The sequence below is a fragment of the Syzygium oleosum genome, unplaced genomic scaffold (assembly GCF_021117445.2).
Source record: "Syzygium oleosum isolate NSW1041296 unplaced genomic scaffold, Sole_v2.1 Sole_v2.10, whole genome shotgun sequence".
Classification (NCBI taxonomy): Eukaryota; Viridiplantae; Streptophyta; class Magnoliopsida; order Myrtales; family Myrtaceae; genus Syzygium; species Syzygium oleosum.
The window spans coordinates 4,579,765-4,598,420 of NW_026607494.1; the positions used below are offsets into that span (position 1 = coordinate 4,579,765).

General features: G+C 42.5%; 1 long non-coding RNA gene across 1 annotated transcript; it reads left to right on the top strand.

Annotated features, from left to right (window-relative positions):
• The first annotated feature begins 493 nt into the window (after positions 1-493).
• LOC130139112 (uncharacterized) lies at positions 494-2,000 on the top strand. Its single transcript, XR_008817336.1, has 2 exons — positions 494-609; positions 780-2,000. It is a non-coding gene; the product is annotated as an uncharacterized LOC130139112 (long non-coding RNA).
• The last annotated feature ends 16,656 nt before the right edge of the window (positions 2,001-18,656 follow it).

Below are 18,656 nucleotides of genomic sequence, written 5' to 3' on the forward strand. Positions count from 1 at the left end.
TGGATTCGGCCAAGATTGCTTGACTTACGTGATTTTATCGGCTAAGCAGCGTGGGTGCCGCGTGTGCAAAGGGGCTGCTTTTCTCGTTGATGGCTGCGACCTCCGTACTTGCGTTTGGCAATTAAAGCTTGCGAGAAAGATAAAAGGCGCAAAATAATTTAAAGGTGCTCAGAGGATAAATTCGTGGAAAAACTAGAGACAAAAGTAAATGTGCATGAGAACAGGTGTCCCTTCGTTGATTGATTGTGGCTTCGCAAAGATTGCAATGTGGGCTTTTATATCCCACCATGAACAATTGTTTACGGATAGATATGGATACGAATAACTTCATAGAATTATCTGCAATTATCGATAAGCGGTCACCATTTCCGAGATTCTAGATACCATTATCTATAATCTAACAGTGATTATCCACGATAAGTTATAAAGTTCAAGAATATGGGCATAACCATCTGGCAGTCATGTGTTCGTGTCAATCCATCGCGTTCGTTTTAACCTCTGTATTGGTCATAAATTACATAGCTTCAACACTGAGCAATATTGACAATTATTTTGACTTTGGCGGTCGATTTCCTTCGAATTGTCAACCTTCCTTCCAGCTTTCTACAGGTGAAGGATTTCATCGATATCCTCTGCACTAATGTCGCCTTCTTGTCGTATACAATCCTGTACTAGGATTGTGGCGTGATCTATCCAATCAATTACGCAGCAGGAAGCGAATCAAGATTAATTCGTCTTTTGTTTAAATCTCTCTCTATAGTAACATGGTTTGATAACAGCACAGGGAGGCACTTCAATCGTATGGATCGCAGGCAATCATGCAGAATTGTGGAACAACACAGTAGGGAATTAAAGAAGCGAAAAGCATGATGAAGACTCGAGGGGTCATTAGTCAAAGTTGTACTCATTGCTGATCGAGAAGATACGTCGCGGTTGTCTGCACCGGGACACAGCCAGCATCAGGGTCTGTTGGCGTTTCTTTTCCATCTTTTGTTTGGTCCGGCGACGCTCCATAAAAGAGCCTCGCCATCACCTTCCACGTTAAAAGCCTCGCTCTTCACATTCCTCTCTCTCTTTCTCTCTCGTATAAAGAAGAGCTGTGTTCGATGGTTATGCACGAATGGAGGCGTGACGTATCGTCGATCGGATGCTGGACAAAGAACATCATCGAGAAACCGGAGGCTTTGATGGTTAAGTACTTCAGCGCGAGGTCCGTCGTGCTCCTGCTCGTCCTGGCGATATCGCTCCTGGTGCTGCCGCTCCTCCTGCCGCCGCTCCCGCCGCCTCCGGCACTGCTGCTCCTCGTGCCCGTCCTCATCATGTCTGTCCTCATCCTCCTCGCCTTCTCGCCCGCCCACATGCCCAACGTCATTGTTAATTCCGTCTGATTTTGATCCTCGAGACGACGACGATCGCTCTTGCATGAGAAACCATCTGGTGCTTTTCCCGAGTATCATCTGGCGGCTCGGCCGACCAAAACCTTGTCGGAGAACTTTTGTTCGGGAGGGAAACGGAAGATCGCTCGCGTCAGATCCGATGCCTGTGTCGACTAGAATCGCCGTGGAAGAACGTGTGAAAACCTGCCCGAAGTTGAAAGATCGCGAGACCCAGATAGAGAGATGATCAAGGTTCAAGAAAGCTTCGTCACATCGACTTGCTTCAGATTTTCTATTCACCGGCCGCGATGGGTTTCGAATTCTGCAGTCACGGATATTGGTAGTGCAGCGGCGGCGGCGGCAGCGATGGCAATCAATCTATGACGCGGCTGCGCTCGAAAAGCATCCATAGTCTCCGGCTTTTGTTTTTTGGTCAATGCATAGTCTCCGGCTTGACGCGGCGTTTTCTGTATGATGTATAACATGCGCAGTTGACAAGCTTGGATCCATTTTGACCCATCTGGATTTCCGACGCTTTGTGATATTAGCAGGCGGAGACTCTTATCGATTTTCAAACAACTTCTGTCTCGGAAATAGCCTATAAAATTGCCCAGTGCTTCTATATTCCTTCTTTCGCATACCCTAGAGATTGCGAGGAGGTTATGTGATTTAATAAATTAGGCTGAGACCTCCTTCTTAGCTTAAAAAAAAAAAGAAAAAAAGTATGTCCGTCAGGTGTCTGAAATACTTGACACGTGCATATTCCTTGGTCTCGAACTTGATTAGGGTTTTGCGTAATCTATGGGCGTGTCGGCGCTTTGAAGATCCTTGTCAAAACGGACTAAGGGCCCGTTTTATTCAACTTTACAAATGAGACTTGGAAGAATGCAAATACCTTTAGACTAAAACATTTTGGAAAAATGCAAATAGCGTTTAATAAAAAATCATTTGTGAAGCTACTTTCGACCAAGTAGTGTTTGGCAAATATTTTTTGCAAAGGGCTTTCGAAATTATTTTTTATTAAAAAAAAACTTACCCTACCTTTCACCGGAGCTGACGAAGGCCTACGGTCGCCGGTGAGCTAGATCTGGCATCGGCGGCCGTTGCTCGAGGTCGGGCGACCCTCGGCGAGCCAGATTTGCCGTCGACGGCCATCGCCTAGGTCGCGCGACCTAGGCAACAGCCGCCTGAGGTCGAGCGATCTAGGCGCCAGCCGCCTGAGTCGAGCGACCCAGGCGACGGCTGCCTAGGTCGCGCGACCCCAAGTGACGGCCTCACGTGACCCAGGCCGATGGCGCCTGGGAGGTCGCGCGACCTCAGGCGGCCGTCGCCTGGGTTGTGCGACCTTGCCGATCTCTCGCCGGCCCGATCCGGTGTCGGCCGCCCTTGCCGACCTCCCTCGCTGTGTCGAAAAAGATGAACAGTAATAAGAGGGGCAAAATCGGAATAAGCCATAATAAGTTAGGGTAGTTTGGGGTCAAAAAAATTGGGTTCAGCATTCCCAATGCTAGCTTTTGGTCGAAAGCCAGCATTGGGAATGCTTGCCAAACGGTTCAGCATTTTCCCAAGAGACTTTCGAGGCCGAAAGCCCCTTCCTAAACTGAATCAAACACTCCCTAAGCACCATAACCAACTCTACAATGAAACTATCAAGATGGGTTACTAACCCATGTATATTAAAGTGAGTCATAAATGGATCAACTCAAATTTGTTATACAACCAAAATGGATTTTGAAAAGAAAAGTCCAAAATAAATGGGTCTATTGTGAAACTCACTTTCAACCCATATATAAAAAGAGTAAGTGAACAGGTCAGTCGATCTTCTTCTTCCTTCTACGCTGGTCTCTAGTGTCTCTTCCTCTTTGTTCCTAAGGATTGGGACTCGCGAGCTCTTCCCCTCGGGGAACGAGGCTCGCTTGAAATCGCCGTCCAAAGAGACGGTTGTGGGACTCTTGGGAGTGGAAATTACCGCCCCCGGCGGTGGCGGCGGCGATGCTTTTCTCCGACAAGGCCAAATTGAACTCGGAGAAGAAGGGGCCCCTACAGGATGGTGTTGACGCAATGCACCACGCACAGCTTCGACTCCTGCACCTCGTGGTACAACGTCCCTCCATTTTCGCAAATCAGGAACGAAGATGAAGAACCGAAGACGAGACAAAAATGAATCAAAACCCTATCGATTGGATTTGGGACTCACTTGGAAGATCTCGACCAATGAGGACGATGCTCCAAAACATCCTAGACGAGGGTTCTTCTCGACGAAATGGTTTTAATTTTTTGGAAAAATTTAAAATAAGGGCATGAAGTGCCATCATTTTCTCAAATAAGGGCCTAAAGTGTACTTTATCTCCAATAAAGACCTTAAGTGGTCAAATCATCTCAAATAAGGGTATGAAGTAGCCAAATCATCTTAAATAAGTACTTTTGGCTGGCCGGCAATTACTCTGACCATCGGAGAAGGGGTATTTTAGTCCAAAAAAATTAAGTATATTTTTTTAAATTTTTTACTTTCTTTTTCTTTTTCTTTTATTTTTTTTTATTTTCCCTATTCCCTCCCCCACCATCGCCGACATCCTCCGCCGGTCTCCGGCAAGGGCCGCCCTCGCCTTTAGGTCCTTATTTGAGAAAACGATGGTACTTCAAGTCCTTATTTGAGACAATGTCCACTTCAGGCCCTTACTTGAGAAAACAGAGACACTTCAAGCTTTTATTTAGAATTTTTCCAAATTTTTAAATATTTTTTGCAGTTCAATTTAAAGGACCAAAAAATATTTGTAGATATATTTTGGCCTTTTTCTCTGTTTTTTAAATTGGTAGATTTGGGTTAGATGTGGGTTGTTGGGTTGGGTATGAAACATCTAAATTGTTTAAAAAACAAGAGTTGGTATCACGAAAAACCCCAAACTGGTACACATGTGACAAATTTACCACAATTTAATTTTTTTACCACAAAAAATCCCAAACTGATATACCTATGACAAATTTACCCTCCGTTAGTTTTCGTTAAATTTTACTGTTAAATTATTGAGTTAGATGACATGTGGCGGTTGACGTGTACTAATTTGGGGTTTTACCCTCTGTTTGTTACGATTTGTGATTTTTCATGGTTTTAATCCAATTTAACGGAAATTAATGGATGGTAAATTTGTCACAAATGTACCAGTTTGGGGTTTTTTGTGGTCCAAAAATAAGTTTTGGATAAATTTTTCACAAGTGTATCAGTTTTGAGTTTTTTATGGTCAAAAAATTAATTTGGGGTACATTTGTTACAGGTGTACCAGGTGGGGTTTTTCATGGTATTAACCCAATAAACAAATGGGTCAATGTGAATTAAATGGGTGGATTTAGGTCAAATCCATTTATGACCCACCCAAACTCAACCCAACCATTTGCCACCCCTACTCTACATTTATCTTTGGATCAAATCTTTGAATTATTGATCAATAGTTACAAAGCTGTGTATATGGAGAAGAGCCGACGGCATTTTAGACATTATGATTGACAGGTGCTATTTCGCTGGAAATGCTCCCACAACGAAATATAATTTACCGAAAGTCATTATTCGATTCTTAATGAGAGGAGACCGGGTTCTGTGACTAATTTTGGACATGAGATATCTAGACGTGAACAAAGAGCTTGTTTATTTTGATCAGCAACACAGGTTTCGTGCCATGACGAAATTTGGCTAATAAAACTTTGAACTTTATAAACAATTCAGGCAAATCCACCTAGCTACGGACTGGTGGCATCCGAACTCCATCGATGCAACATTACAAAGCTATTGGGCTTAAAACGTAGATAACTACAGCTATGGAAACTAAAAGTGCAGAACTGAAAAGTAAAGATAATTGAAAAATAACATTTTGATGTATATTCGCGGGGAGGGCTTTTTCTGGCTGTCTGGTAATATTTATACTGCAAGTCTGATAACTGCCTTTTGATACCATAGTCAATAGCCACCATTGATCTCATCTTTACCATTCATCTGATGACACATGTCTATTAACTGCCATCAATCTTATCTTTTCATCCTAACACGTGTTCTTTTTTATGCGATAACCGTCGTCAATCTCTTTCCCGTCTTGACATATGTCCTTCTCTATGCAATAACTGTCATCGATCTCTTTTCGTCTTAACATATGTCATTCCACTATGTGATGACCATCATCGATTTCTTTCCGTCTTAACACCTGTTCCTCCCGAGCATCGATCTCTTTCCGTCTTGACACCTGTCCTTTGCTATGCGATAACCGTCATCGATCTCTTTTTGTCTTGACACATGTCCCTCCCGAGGCGATAACCGTTTTCGATCTCTTTCCGTCTTAACATCTGTCCTTCCCAAGGTGATAATCGTTATCTATCTCTTTCCGTCTTGACACCTGTCCTTCCTCCTTTTCTCATCAACAGCTTTGATGACTTGGGCTCCATGTAGCAGTTTTCATTGACGACTTTCGGTACGAAAGCTCAGGTGGCGCTTGCTTCCTCTACGATTCTAGCCTTTTCAATTTCAAATTCTTAAATTTCCCGCCAAGATATTTAAGTGCTTGCCAGCTATTTGCTTACGTAAATAACATTCTATGGGCTAAGTCATTCCTTGACAACCTTCATGCATTTGTCTCCATTACTTTATTTATTTTTGTTGTCGACAACCTAATTAATTATAGATGTCAACAGGTGCAAATCAGTTTATCCACATGCATTGGGTCAAATGGTGGCGGACTTGGCCCTCGTAAGTTACCTGAGTGTCGACAACAAAAAATGACCAACTGCGAAGGGTGTATTCGTTATATATGGGTTTTCTGTGAAAATTTACACAAAAAAAAGGTATAGTTTGGTTAACTTAGGGTAATTTACCACAAACTGCAAAGGGTTTCAATCTTTTGATGAACATGTTTGTCATTTCGAGCAACACTTCGGTTGCGAAATTTGAAGATTGCTATTTTAGAGGATGTCGTGGCGTTGTCTATCCGATCGATTACACGGCGGCAAAGTAAATCTCAGATTTTGACCTCTCTGTAGAAGCATAGTTTTGTAACGGGGAGGTACTTCAATCGTGTGAATCATGGATTTATACAGTGGGGAATTTAAAGAAGCGAAAAGCGCAATGAAGACTCTGAGGAGTCATTGGTCAAAGTTGGACCTCGTTTCTGATCAGAGGAATTCGATACGTTGCGGTTTTCTGCACCAGGACACAAACTTCAGGATCTGATGGCGTTTTTCCTTCTTTTGTTTGGACCGGTAACGCTCCACAAGAGCTTCGTCATCACCTTCCCACATCAAAACCCCCTCTTCACATTTCTCTCCCCTTCCCACTCTCTCTCTTTCTCTCTCCTTCTCTCTCTCTTTCTCTCGCATATAAAGAAGAGCTGCGTTCGATGGTTATGCGCAAATGGAGGCGTGACACGCGATGCTTGTCGTCGGACGTCATCGTCGGATGAAGAAGATCATCGAAAAGAAACCGGACGCCTTGATGGTCAAGTACTTCAGCGCAAGGTCTGTCGTGCTCCTGGTCCTCCTGGCGATATCGCTCCTGGTGCTGCCGCTGGTCCTGCCGCCGCTCCCGCCGCCCCCGGCGCTGCTGCTCTTCGTTCCCGTCCTCATCATGTCGGTCCTCATCCTCCTCGCCTTCTCGCCCTCCAAAATGACCAACGTCATCGTCACTTCCGTCTGATCTTGATTCTCGAGACTGACAGATCACGGATCGCCATTGCATGAGAAACCATCTCCATCCGGGAACTGAAGATCGCGCGCGTCAGATCCGATGCACCGTGTGGACGAGGATCGCAGAGGAAGAAGAACGTGGCGAGAACTTGCCTGGAGTTGGAAGATGCGTGAGACCCAGATAGACAGAGGCGATCGAGGTTCAAGAAAGTTTTGTTACATTGCCTTGCTTCAGATTCTCTCTTCAGTGACGGCGACGGTTTTCGAATTCTAGAGCCGCGGACTCGGTAACCCGCGGATGCCGGCGGCGGCGGCGGCACTCTCGAAAAGTGTCCGCAATTTCTGGTTTGACGTGGGGTTTCCTGTATGATGAATAATGTACATGATCGATAAGCTTAGGTAGGTTTGACATTGCCCGACTGGAATTTTTGGGTTTCTTCTTTTGCCTTTTGCCTTTTGCCTTTTTCCTGTTTCCCTAGGCTTTGTGATTTTAGCAGCCAGAGATTCCAATGGATTTTTAAAACAATTTCTTCTGAAGAATAGCATATAAAATTGCCAAGTGCTTCCATATTCCTTGGCTTTGGATTAGGGTTTTGGGTGATTTGTGGGCGTGCGGGGCACTTGTATGCTCGGAAGATCCTTGCCCGTACGGACTAAGCGCCGCGACCAACCAAGGTCATCGACAGGAGTACGTCCAACTCCGCATGTATTAATCAATTCATTTATTTAAGTAATTACACTAAACAAGGTGCTTAATCTGTGTATCTTATATATATATATATATATATATATATATATATATATATCACTATGGAGTATAGCTGAAGGCATTCTAAAGATTATGCTTGACCGATCTTCGTAGTTGGGTGCAAATCGATTCGCCCACGTGCATCGAGTCGGATGGGTACGGACTTTGGCCCTCAAAAGTTACCATAGGTTCGAGTCGGAAACACATTGATTTTACGTCCATGCACGAAAAATCGAAATGATCACGAGTTATTCGTTAAAAATGGAATTGGTGAGAGCACGTCGAGTTTTCGAGTTAAGTCATCTCGTATCTTGTTGAGTTCGGATTTCTCCCAATAAGTTCATGTTTTGCGGATCGCCTTCTTATGTCGCAACAGAAATTGCCGCCCCCCCCCCCCCCCCCATGACCATACCCGAGGTTTCTTTTTCCGGTTAGATGGAGCAATTTCAAGAGAGTTCATCCTAACTCCGGACATTTAACCTCGCAAAGTTCTTCAAACCTCGTGCTCATAAAAAATGTAACATCAAGTATCATTGTGATCTAACCATTAAGTCATCTCCTTTCACTCCTAATTCATGCACCTGTACCAATTCAGTTCTAAATAGTTCAATTGTCCCAATCGAGTCCTAAACATTTTGACAATTTGCTAATATAATCTATCTGGCCAATTTTGGCCGAAATTGCTGAAATGGACGCTAGTTGTCCTACATGACACGACTGAAGCTTATGTGGACAAATTTTGCAATTTTTAAATATTTTTCTAAATTTTTTAATATTGTTTCTTTTTTCTTTCTTTGTTCTTTTTTTGAACTTTGGGCTGGCGAGGTCGCCGGCCAACCATTGCCGGCCACAGGAAAGGGCCGGCGACCCTCGCCTGTGGCCGGCAAGGGCATCGTGGCTCTTGGCCGGACCAAGGGAGGGCATGCAGCCCTCGCCGCCCACAGTTGGGAAAAAAGATAGGAAAGAAAAGAAAAAAATATTCAGAAAAATCGAAAAAAATCTTTATGTCGGCGCCACCACATAGGATGGCCGGATGGACTATACTGGCAAATCGTCAAACAGTTTATGACTCAATTGGTATAATTGAAACAATTAGGACTGAATTGGCAACAGTACAATGAGTTTGTGAATTTTTTACACTTTTTCCTATGAAAATGGGTCGACGCATTTATCATATTGCTTTAGTACGAGAAATCGATAGGGGAACAATTTGGAAAAGGAAAGGGCTCGGAACATGAGGACAAGAGGGAAGTCACTTTCCTAGAAATTTCATGGGATGCACGAGGAAGCCCTTCGAAGGACAGAAAAACTGTCTGAACTGGAGAAGGTGAATTTTGACAGGGTCAAAGACACGAAGCTGGCGCTAGAACGAGAAAATGAGCAAAGCCCGCCTCTTTGGCGAACGACGAACGATAGCTGAGAAAAAAATCAGGAGGCCTTTTTGACCGATTTGTAAAACCATCATCATCATCCTCCCGGCCGACAAATAGAGAGCCGTCGAGACTCGAGGTAAGCAAGAGGAAATTGCATTTCACGTGAGGAAAAAGATTTGGACGGCATATTGGTTAGGTAAGAAGGTTAATTCGAACTATGCATCGAACATTAGAATAGAAGATGGAGGAAATCAAACCGAAAGAAGTAACTTCGAACTATGCATCAAAAGTTATGATTGAAGATGGAGGAAATCAAATCGAAAGAAATAACTTCGAACTCTGCATCGGAAGTTATGATTGAAGATGGAGGAAATCAAATCGAAAGAAGTAAGTATAGAAATGTATATCGAAGGCTAGGCACTCTCGAGAAAAAGAAACAAATTCATAAAATATTAAAAGATTTAGAATGGCCGGCACTGACTAGATCACCACGTTAGCGTTTTTTGGCCTACATTGACAAGTTGTCAAAAGATTTAAGACTGAATTAACACAATTAAAAATTTTAAGAATGAATTGATATAGGTGTAATAAGTTTAGAACTTTTTTGATAATTTTCCCGTTGATTTGTAACTCTTCGAATGCGACTTCATAAGTTGCATCTCACCAAAATTTCACTAGTAGAGCCTCTTCGGTGCAGCATACCTTTTATTTGTTTTTTTGGTCAGAATTGATCTGAGGTTGACCAGCCCATTTCTTTTCTTCTCTCTCTTTCTCCTCCTCCAACAATGACCTCATTTCACTTTCGCCGGCGGCCTGCACGTGCTTATTCTAGCGGCCACATCAGGGGCAATTTTGTCCAAAATATTATCATTTTACCCAAACGACTTAAGTTGGGGTTCTTCTGAGGGCAATTTCCCTCCTAATGTCATTGATGTAGCTTTACCGTTTTGATCGTGACTATCGTTTTTTGGTTCTATGATCCACCCAAGGTCGTTTCGTGCTAGCTTTTGGTGTTAATTTATCGCGTCCAAATTACTGTCAATCTCGTGGAGGTGACAACTTGATGAGTCCTTGGGCATGTTGTCACCTTCGATCTGACCCTTGGTGACTTTCCGAGGGCAATTTTACCCCTAATATTAATAACGTAGCTTCACCGTTTCGATTGTGACTTTCGCTTTTGGATCTGTAATCCAACCGAGGTCAGTTGCGTGCCGACTTTGGGTGTTGATTTATCACGTCCGACTCACTGCCAGCTTCGTGGAGGTAACAACACGATGACTCCTTGGGCATGTTGTGCCCTCCACCTCCGACCTCGCGGTGACGGTGCTCACACTCCTCCGGCAAGCCACGAACCTGCTGCACAGAGGGCACATCGCGCTCTTGCAGTTGAGCCATCGGTTCAAGCAGGCCCTGCGGAAGACATGATCGTAGCACTTCAACTCACTCGCCTCTTCTACCACCCCGACCTCACATAAGCACACCACGCACTCCACAAGTAGTCTGCCAACGTACCGAACCATGCAGGGTCCACGGATTCCCGGAGCTCATGACTTGCCACGGCGATGCAAGTGGCCGATATCATTTATTGAACTACCGATTCTCAATTCAACTTACTGTCAGTTTCATTCTTGTCTTCAAAATGTTTACTTCCATTTCAACATGCAGCCTTCTCCTCCGCGTCCACCTCCACCTCCTCCATGGATGTGTCGTCTCCGAGGAAGGCCTCGTCAATCGATGGGTGTAGGCTGACGAATCATTGAACTTGAGGTTGTTGCTCCCCGCCTTGATGTGGGGCCGAAGGATCGACCTGAGGTCGGAGCGATCAACGTCAAGGCTGAGGAGGTTAAGGGCCTAGAAGAGATCCTCATGGATGAGGATGCCATCGCCAGTCTTACTCGAATGCGCGACACATTCATGTCAGTTCCGTGGAGGTGACAACAAGATGAGTCATTGGATCAGTTTCATTCTTGTCTTCAATTTGGGGCTTCTTCAAATTGGGTAAAATCAAAACATTTTGGACCAAATTGCTCCGAGGTTGCCCCCAAAATAAGCACATGTGTCGCACGTGCAAGCCAGCCGGCCGACGATCTAGCCACTTCGGAGCCTTATTTAAGGTAATATCCACTCCGGAGACTTATTGAGAAAACCGTCGCGCTTCAAGTCCCAATTTGAAATTTTTCGTTATGCTTGTGTACACATCGGCGCTCTACGAAATAAAAACTCAAATTTTACCACGAGTAATTAGTGGCATTGACACATATGCATAGCATATCCTCACAAAGAGGATAACTGAAATTGACAATTTATTTTCTATAGTTTAGAGAAATGTGATGTGAAAGATAACTTGACCTAACCAAAGATGGTAAAAGTTGGAAGTTATGGCGCATATAGTTTCGCTTAATAAAAAGCGCAAAAACTACTTTCATTTTCCTGCTAAAATCTGAAACACTATTTAATTTCAACAAATTTTGCAAAAAAAAAGTGCAAAAGAATTACGTGTCAAATTCGTATGCCATGAATCTTTTAGGGTGTTTCGGATTTAAGTCCAAGTCCAAGTCAATGAGCCAAAATTTCTTCGTCTATTTTGAGAGAGATTGGGTCAAAAAGTCCTAGGCCTTAAAACTTCTTTGGTCTCTTGTGGTTGGATTGGGCCTATAAGAAATCTTCAATTACTTCTAGGGCCAATATATCTATAGTACTTAATCTTTAATCTTGATCCTAACATTGATTAGAGTCGTATGTTATCTATGGCTACAGAAAAGCATCCAAAATGCAACATAACAATCGTTAAAACCTCGAGTAAGTTAGATCGATATCGATCGCGAAAGAAATAAATAAACCGATTGTTCAGGATCAAGGAAAAGGCAATCCGCCAAAAATTTTAAATGTTATTTAAGCTTCAAAAAATATGAAAGAAATCATATGTGAATTTTACGTGTCAACATTTGCATTTTTCCGATAGTTTTGAGTTTTTGGGATTTTTTTTTAATCAAAGTGCGTGAGTCGCGAGATTTTGATTAAGCAACAAATAAAGAGTAAGAACTGGTTACTACAAGCCCCACGTCATCCTGAACCGAGAAATAATTGTCGTTAAAGTAAAACAAATAAAGATGGATTAGCTTTTATCTCTATGCATGAATTGGAAAGCATGAATGCATCTAAAAGTACAGTGCTTCATCAAATCTAAAAGATTTAAAGTATAATGTCCAAATAAATCATGCCTATCTAAAACTTTACCAAACATTAAAGCTCCGTTCGTTTCACGGAAAATAACTTCCGAGAAAATGTTTTTTGGATTTTCCGATATTCGTTTCATGAAAAATAATTTCTCACGGAAACATTTTCCTTCCTATCGACAAAACTCCTTCACTTTTGAGGAAAATGACTTCCTTTGTCTCAAAAGAGGAAAACATTTTTTCGGAAGCCTTCTTTCACCATTTATTTTGACTATTTTCTTTTTCTTTTTTTTTTCCTTCTTCTTCTTCTTCCTCAGCTGATCACCGGCTACTGCGGCGGTCAACAACCGGCTAGCTCGAGCCTCACCATAGCACGCCAGCTCGAGCCTTGCCACGGTGGTGAGGCTCCAACTCGCCTAATCTGGTGCAGCCGAACTTGCCCAAGGCCAGTCTGGCAAGCTCAGGCCTCACCGAGATCCGGCAAATTGGGCGAGGCTCACCTCGCTCGAGTCGCCAGAGCCTCGCTGACGTTTGGCGACCTCGGGCCTTGAGCCTCGCCAGAATCTAGCGAGCTCAAGCCTTGTCGGCTTGTGGCGAGGCTCGAGCTCACCTGTGGCCAGCGACCTACCGGAGAAGAAGAAGAAGGAAAAAGAAGAAAACGAAAAAGAAAAAAAAGATAATTAAAAATATTTTTAACAAATAAAAATTATTAAAAGTATTACGGGGAGGAAAATCTTTTTCATACCAAACAACGAAAAAAAAATTTCGAAACTTTTTCTAATTTCAGCCGAACACCAGAAAATTGTGTCAATTTCGAGGAAAATGACTTCCGGGAAAATATTTTTCAGAAAAGTAACATTTTTCGCAAAACGAACGAACCTAAGGCTCCATTCGTTTTGGCGGAAAATATTCTTCCGGAAAATATTTTCCGAGTTTTCCGGTGTTCGGGGGGCGAAAAACGTTTTCCGTGGGAAAATATTTTCCTTCCCCCCCTCACAAAATAGCCTAAGTCTATGGAAAATGACTTCCGCTTCTTCAAAAGCGGAAATCATTTTTCGGAGCTTCTTCTTCTTCTTCTTCACTAAGGTCGGTGCCGCCCGCCCGCCGCCGCCGGTTGCCGCCGCCGCCCGCCGCCGCCGCCGCCGCCGCCGGCCGCCGCCGCCGCCGCCGGTGAAAAATATTTTCGAAACTTTTTCATATTGATCACCGAACACCGGAAAATTATGTTCCGGGAAAACATTTTCCAAGAAAATGACTTCCGGGAAAATATTTTCCAAAAGGAGAATATTTTTCGCCAAACGAACGGAGCCTAAATAATGCAACATGTTCACTCCTCTTTGATGTGACGGTCCACGATGATTACTGACTCTTGCAAATATGTTAGTCAATTCTTTTTCTTTGGTAGATTTTCCAATTTTGTACATCTTCCATCCTTTTTCTTTGCACGTGTCACCTAATTCTCTTTATGCGTAGGTAAAAGGAGAAAAAAGAGGACAATAACTTTCGTCTCGACTTATAAACAATACTATTTTAAATATAATAATATTAGATGGAATTGTAATTCTTTCGTGCTGTTCTGGTACTCAACAACTACATAAATCTAGAGGAGTCAACGGGTCGGTTTGGGTTTCCACACTACCCGACCCGAATCAAACCATAAGGGATGTGTGCCCTCTTTGATCCGAGCCCGACCCGAAATGCATATGACCCGAACCGAAAACTTGAGTTGACCCAATTTGATTGAAATTTCGATATATCATTATCATAGTCGTGGCTTTATTAGGCCGATATGTCCTTGCCATCTATATTTCGTATTAAAAATTCGATTATCTTTGCTAATTTAAGCAGCTTGGTCAATACGAGACCGAGGAAAACCTGAGATAATAGAGACAAAGGCTGCGAAACTGTAGGATCCTCTTTCAGGTTGAAGACCAAAGAAGGTTTGAAGTTCTACCCTAATTGCTGGGCCACTTCTTTTTCTAATCATTTCAAGAAGTGAAGTTTGATTTGAATTGGTATGTCCCTCTGACTGAACATCACTCTTCCTTTGCCTCTTTTAACAAAAAAACTTTAAAAAAACATTTTCCCTTGCACCATCTAAAAGAATTGATGAGAAGCGAAAGATTATTTTAGGGCTAATACTATGAAAAATCTCAAGCTGGTACACTTATGACAATTTTACTCCGAACTAATTTTTTAACTACCAAAAATCTCAAACCGGTACACTTGTGACAATTTACCCAAAACTAATTTTTTGACCATAAAAAAACCCCAAACTGGTACACCTGTGATAATTTTACTCCGAATTAATGTTTTGATCAATCCAAACCGGTACACTTGTGACAAATTTGCCTCGAACTAATTTTTTGACCATCAAAAACCCCAAACTGGTACACTTGTGATAAATTTACCTTCCGTTAAATTGGATTAATATCACGAAAAATCAAAAATTTGCAAACTTGCGACAAACAGAGGAGTAAAACCCCAAACTGGTATACCCGTCAACTACCACGTATCATCAAACTCAGCAATTTGATAGTAAAATTTAACAAAAACTAACATAAGGTAAATTTGTCACAGGTGTACCAATTTTGGGTTTTTTGTGGTCAAAAAATTTATTTGGGGTAAAATTATCATAGGTATATCAGTTTAGGGTTTTTCGTGATCAAAAAATTAGTTCGGAGTAAAATTATCATAGGTGTACCAGTTTGGGGTTTTTCGTTGTTAAAAATTTAGTTTTTAATAAAATTGTCATAAGTGTATCAATTTATAGTTTTTCGTTATACTAATCCTTATTTTTAAAAGTTCACTTTGACCTCAACCATGACCATAATTAGTTCTGCCGTCCAAACTAGCCTTTAATGGTCCGATTGGGAGCCGGTCCATGGAACTTGGGTCTACCATGGTCGAAATCAAGACCTTAGAGGCCAAACGAGAGACTCTGGTGATTGAACTCAAGTCCCTAGCGCGGGACGTCGACCTTGGTGCTAGACCAGGATACTTGATGTTGAAAACTCAAAGCATCGACCCAAATCCCTAGCTCTTGAACCCAGGTGCCCAAAGCCTAGGTAGGAATGGGGTAGACAACATATACTACGGCCTAAGGAGCCTTGACTAGGGTCGTTTGCAACTTAAGCCATTGTCTTAGATTCGGGACGTACAATTAGATTTGGAATCTTGCACTATGACCCAAGTCTCGAAAGCTCGGGCCTACGGCTAGTCCCTAGAACCTACATTAGTAATTGGAACCTTGCACAGTATCCCAGGTCCTTAGAGCTCGAGCCTACGACTAGGTCCCCAGCAACCACAATACTTGGGACCCCGACAACAAGACCCCAAAGCTTCTCTTATGATCTAATCACACATAGTCGCCTAGACCATTGAACCAACTCCACGGTACTCAGACATAAGACCTTATAGGCCAAACCTAGGTTCCGCATCCGCGAAGGCGGGACCTCGGAGTTCAAACCTAGCGAGAGGCCTAGCGCCAAGACCCAGTTTTCCAAGTCTTGCCCGAGTCCTCTACAACCGAACCTGCCAACTATGTAACCATCTCTACGGGGTTGCTTTACTAGAGGCATATTTCAATAGCTATACCGTAAACAATGCAACTGAATTATTGAAAGTGTCAGGACAGGATCACACTAGCTTTTGTTTCTTTTCCAAAACGTAGGTTGACTCCACGCTTGCGTCTTTGAATTTGCTCCCCCTTTTCAATTCCCGTGCACTTGCCTGGCAACAGATTCAAAAGTAGAGAATCAACGCTGAGATATGATTGGTGACGCCAAATGATCATATTTTATGTATGTTCATACCCGATATAGAGACGTTTCTTGGGTCAGGTTCAAAGGAAGCAACTTATGTTGCTGCACTGTGAATTTCCGGCAAGCAAGCAATTATGCAGGCGGCGCTAAAGAAAATGAACAAAAATAAATAGAGAAAGGCTGATCGAATTTTAGGAATGTGAGTTTTCAACGTAGTCCAATTTCCACAATATGTCATTAAGCATGTTTGCATCGAGCTTAAATTGTAAAGTGGTCAAGTCGTTTATACATACATCATCAACGTGTCTTATGCGGATTGACCCTTTTACCCATTTTCATATGGCACACTTTGACACATGTTATTATATACAATATAGTATGTATTCGTGTCAATATGACACATTTATGCACATTTATGCGCATAGATACTTTTTACATATTTGTATGTTAGAGTTATTATAAAAATGGATTTTGCTGCCATATATTTTTAAAGAAACTTAGGGTGCGCATGGCAATGATTATGTGCCCGAGAACTGATTCTGCTCATAAATGATTCTTTTTAATTCCGTACCCGGGAACAATTTCTAAGCATTTGAAGGCGTTTGGTAACTGCCCAAAATTTCTATTCTTAGAATAGAAAAAGAACAGAAATGCATTTGGTAACTACACCAATTTTCTTTTTATTAATAATATTTTAATTTTTTTAATATTTTTTTCTTTCTTTCCCTTCCCTTCCCTTCCCTTCCCTTCCCTTCCTTGGCTATGGCCGGTCGCCGACGCTGGCAACCGGCCACAAGCCAGGGCCGGCAAGGGCGTCACAGCCCTCACTGCCGCCCTCATCGTCACGACCCAGGTCCCTCGCCTAAGTGCCAACGACGAGGTCAGCCTCGCCTTGGCTGGGCGAGGCTCGACCTCGCCTAGATCTAGCAAGGCCTCGCCTTGGCTTGGCGAGGGCCACGACGCCCTCACCGACCACCGGTGGCAGGCCGGGAAGAAGAAGAACAACAAACCAAGAAGAAAGAAGAAAACAAAGAAGAATCAGAAATGGAAAAATTGTTCCAAAATCAAGAAGCTACTGTTTTTTGCTTCTTGATTCTTCTTCAAAACTGATTTTGTGAACAATTTTTTGCAAATTTGTGCCCGGGCACAAAAAATTTAACAAACGGATTTCTGTTCCCAAATTAATTTCGGGAACAAAATAACAGAAATTTTCACTATTCGGCAACTTGCCAAACGGGCTCTTATTTTCAAGGAAAATGATTCCTATGTTTGACTCTATTTTGCAAATAATATAGAAGTTTTTTTTATTTATGTCTAAAATTATGAATGACCCATTTGATACAAGTCTTGAGTATAACTCAGATCCCAAGTTTATGCATCCAGGACACTTGGACCCGGGTGCGAGGTCCCAAGTCGGGCGCCGACCATCCTTAGGGGACTCAAGCCCGATTGCTAAGGACTAGGGCACGACCACTAGTTGACGGGCTCGACCTCCAGAGACCCAAGCACGAGCTTTAAGGTCTTGACCTTGACTTTAGGGGACTTGGGCACCACCATTGGGTACCCAAGTTTGGTGTGACATATTGAAATTCGACCCTTTGCGAGATATATGAAATGATTATTTCATCGATGCACTTATGTTAAATCTCGTCATGAATTGATCATTCATGAGAGGACTAACCAATAAGGAAAGGTTATGAGGAATTTAAGTACGTACGACCTGAGAATTCAACCATGAATTGATAATTCGACCATAAGAATTGACGAGAGACAATTTTGAGCCATTATAGACAGATGAAAGAATGGTTATAGAATGATTCGTCAATAGTATACAATCGGATCATGCGGGGATCGCGGGTGATTCCGCCTGACCATTGTATAAATTGCGAACAACCCTAAACCAATTCCTAATAATCGTGTACTTCAGAACTAGCGATTGACCTTCGCAATTACATGACAACCGAGGTCACCCACGACTCGAAAGCTTAAACGTGGATTAATATTGAATCAACCACGGATCGAATACGCGTAACTCCTAAAAGCCGGCCGTTAGTTTAAGATATACTAAAGTCGCAATTGATCAATTTTGATCATGAATTAGAATCCGAATTTGGGTATTGAACTTTCAAGGATTGCCTCATTAAGCCACCTGTTTATCGGTTTACCTGAAATTCTTGGTAAAGTGAAATTCGAGCCGAAAATTGAGAGCCACAAAGGGACCCCCGAATTTGGAAAGGTCCACTGGGCCTCATGGACATCAAATTTGGTCACCAAGAGCCCAGATCATGAAAATTACGATTTTACCCTTTGTAGGCTTGAATTGTATCTTTGAGTAAAAAGACTTTTTTACCCCTAAGCCTTTTTGGAATCCTTTGGTTTATGGAATGGCAGAATGGTCTTTCTACCGCTCCATTATTGGCCGGCCATATAGGGGTGAAAAATGACCAAACTACCCCTCTCATATTCTCTTTATTACATTTTTGCCCTTGGATATTTACCTTGGCATGTTTTACAAGATTCAATAATAGCCATTGATCTTGGCTTGTTGGGTAAGAAGT